This window comes from Nannospalax galili, unplaced genomic scaffold (assembly GCF_000622305.1).
Source record: "Nannospalax galili isolate Female #2095 unplaced genomic scaffold, S.galili_v1.0 scaffold362, whole genome shotgun sequence".
Classification (NCBI taxonomy): domain Eukaryota; kingdom Metazoa; phylum Chordata; class Mammalia; order Rodentia; family Spalacidae; genus Nannospalax; species Nannospalax galili.
In genome coordinates this window covers 1,413,060-1,416,710 of record NW_008348785.1, presented here as the reverse complement: position 1 = coordinate 1,416,710, position 3,651 = coordinate 1,413,060, and the positions used below count along the sequence as shown (strand labels likewise).

The 3,651-nt window shown below is 46.9% G+C and overlaps 1 pseudogene; it reads right to left on the bottom strand.

Moving 5' to 3' along the window:
* Positions 1-2,506: 2,506 nt before the first annotated feature.
* LOC108491447 lies at positions 2,507-3,287 on the bottom strand (annotated as a pseudogene).
* Positions 3,288-3,651: the final 364 nt, after the last annotated feature.

Sequence of the window (3,651 nt, the reverse complement as noted above, 5' to 3'; positions counted from 1 at the left end):
TGAGTGAATCCCAGATGTCCAGCCTTGAACTACTTTGCTGGACTTTGGTTTTGCTTAGGTATGCCCTATTCTTCCCTTTGAAATAAGACAGTACTTGTTTTGGATTTTACAGAAGCCCACCCACAGTTAAGAGACTTTTAAAAGAGACTATGGACTTCTAAGTGTTTGGATTTTTTAAGGACTGGGGGTTTTTAGGTTGTACTGTCTTATGTTGTGATACTAATGTTAACATCATATCTTGGGGACAAGAAGTGCAAAGGCTATGGTTTAACAGTTGTGCTGGATAGTTTTGGTGTCAACTTGACACACCTGGGCTGAGGGGGCCTCAATTGGGGAATTGCCTCTATTGGACTGGCCTGTGGCCATGTCTGAGGGACATCTTCTTGATGAGTGATGTGGGAGGGCCCAGCCCACTGTGGGTGATGTCACCTATGGGCAGGTGGGCCTGTGTTGCATAAGAATGCAGGCTGGGGGGAGGGGGGCAGGGGAACAAGCCAGTAAGCAGCATTCCTCCATGGCCTGTGCTCCAGCTCCTGCCTCCAGGTTCCTGCCCTGAGTCCCTACCTTGGGCTCCCTGATGAACTGTCACCTGGGAGATGTAAGCTGAATAAACCCTTTCCTCCCCAAGTTGGTAGTGGTCAGAGTATTTTGTCACAGCAGTGAAGAAACAAATCAGAACACTACGTGAGACACCTTCCCTGCCCAGAACTCGATTATTACCATTCTATTTTGCAGTGCTATGGGTTAAGCCCAGTGCCTCATGCGTGCTAGACATGTGCTTTGCCATTGAGCTACATCTTCTATCCATTCCTCTGTGCACAACTTAAACCCTGTACCAAGCACTTTGAAAAACATTTCACATGTGCTGTTTATTAGTTACTTTTCTGTTGCTGTGATAGAAACACTGACCAAAGCAACTGATAGAAGGAAGAGTTTATTTGAACTTATGGTTCCAAAGGGTCAAGAGTCCATCATGGTGGGGAGGCATGGTGGCAGAGGTGGCTGGAGGAGGAGCAGAAGCTAGGCTCTCACATCTTTAAGCAGGCACAGGAAACAAGAGAGGAACTCGAGATCTGGCAAGGCTTAAGAACACTTTAAGCCCACCCCCAGTGATGTGCTTCCTCTGGCATAGCCACACCTTTAAGACCTCCTAAAACAGCACCACCAACTGGGGACAAAATGTCCAAATACTTGGAGTCTATGGGCGATATTCTCATTCAAACCATCCCATGTTGTCTCATGGAATCCTTAATCCTAACAGGTAGGTTCTATAAATACCCTAACATATACATAAAAAACAAGACTTGGAAGTAAGTTGCTCAAGGTCGCAAAGATAACACAAAAATAACACAAAGATAAATGTCTGGGTACCAAAGCTTCACTCAAAACCAGTCACTTAAAAGCAGCCTTTATCACAGCCCCATGCAGAAACATTCTGGAATGCTCTTTCGTCTTCCTCCTGCGACAATGCCCTTTGTGTGGCCAAGTGCTGTATGCTCCTACTGGTGGTATGGAGGCAAGGCAAGAACACAGTCTTTCTCCAGGCCTGAGGGCCTGGCACCATCTTGGTGTCCCATCACCTCTGAGCCTGCTCTCCCCTTTTATCCCATTTTCTGAACACATAGTCCAGCACCCAGTTCATGGTCATGTGGAGCTTCCAGGCTAAGACAGCCCATGTTTAGCCTGAATTTCTAAGCTTTTCTAATACTTATGGATTGTACTTCATGGAGTCACTGAATGAGTGTCTGAATGCGATTTGATTTTGCTATGTGGAAGTTCCGAGCGAATTCACAGCTATGACCTTCCTAAAATCTGCATTCCAGTTCTCAGCACATTGTGGCCCATCACACTGGCAGAGCCTCTTCTCTCCCCCCGCCGAGGCTGGTTCTAGCCTTCTTCAGGCACATCCCTCTCATCCCCTTCTATCATCCACAAAAGCCCAGGTGCATTTTCTTGTGAGTGTGTTAAGAACACTTAGTTTAAGATCTCTGCTCTTAAAATTCAAGTATACAATGCATCCTTGGCTCCAAGCACTGTTTTGCATGGCCTATCTGCACAGCACATCTCTAGAGCTTATTCATCTTACTTAAACCAAACTTCTGGCCTGTTGGTTAACAAGTCCCCATTTTCTCTACCTCTAGCCCACAGTACCCATTATTCTAGTCTTTGGTCTTATGACCTTGACTATTTTAAATCCGTCCTGTAAGTGGAATTATCTGTCTTTCTGTGTCTGGCTGATTTCACTAGCATACATCTTCAAAGTCTATCCAGGTTGTTGTTTATCTCACAACGTCCTTCTTTGAGGCTGCACAGCATCACATCTTACTGTAGGCCGCCTCATTTACCTGTTCAGCTGTTATTTAAACAGCTTCCGTACCCCAACTTGAAAACACTGTAATGAACATTGAGAGTAGAGATTAGAGATTTTTTTTTTTTGAGATCCTGATCTCTGGCTTTTATTTTTTTCCCAGACTTAATTCACTTTATTTTTTCTCATATAAAAGCCCTAGGTAGTAGCCACAGCTGGGGCCTGGGTTCTCTACACAGAGACTCTGGTGTGGGTTTTCACACGACGGTGGGTGAATTCCTGATAGGGAAACTTAGTGAAGAGGTCAGAGGTCAGATGGCTGTAGGCCTTAGAGATGGCATCAAAGGTGGCCTTGTGAAGTTGGCCAGGGTGGCCATGCAGCACAGGCTTATGTGCAGCGGTCATCAATACCAGCCATCAGCAGCAGCTTCCTGGGCATAGGAGCAAAGATGATGCCAGTGCCTCTGGGGGCAGGGATGGGGGGCACCAGCACAGAACCACAGTGGCTTGTCACCTTGCATGGGACTGTGGGGGGTTTGCCAATTTTGTTTCCCCAGTAGCCTCTCCGCACTGGGACAATGGAAAGCTTGGCCAAGATGCTGGCCCCTCGAATTGCCGTGGCCACCTCCTTGGAGCACTTCACACCCAGACCAACATGACCATTGTAGTCCCAAATGGTGACAAAAACCTTGTACCTGGTCCCCCAGCCCAGGTCTGCTTCTGCACTGGCATGATCTTTAAAACCTCATCCTTAAGAGACACTCCCAGGAAAAAAAATCAGTAATCTCAGATTCCTTAATGGGTAAGGAGAACAGGCAGATCTCCTCCAGGGACTTGAGCTTCATGTCCTGGACCAGCGGCCCAGCAGCCCAGCTTGGTGACTGGAATCCACTCCTTGTGTTCAGCTTTGTCCAGGAGCCCCACGGCCCCGACCCTAGCCCTGGCCCTGGAGACCACTACCAAATCCAAGAAGCTGATCTCCAGTCTTTTTGAACACACTTTTCCCGTCAATTTAAGCTGACCCTAGAGTTGCCTCAGCTTCTTATAAAGACTGAGGCTGTTCGCACCTCTGGGTCTTACCTAAGCTGGTTCAGTGGGACCTAGGCACTAATGCATGTCAGTTGGGTAACTGGGTTCCTCAGGAAACTTGAAGGACAGGTAGTTTCCTTCACTTTCCCTATGGGAAGAGTTTTCGCTCCCTTCTGTCATTTTCTCCTGTTACAGTCTTTTCTTTAGAGTTTCATTTTTATTTTATGCATATGAGTGTTTGCCTGTATGTATGTAAGTGTACCATGTGCATACAATGCTTGTGGAAACCAGAAGAGGGCACTGGATCCTCTGCA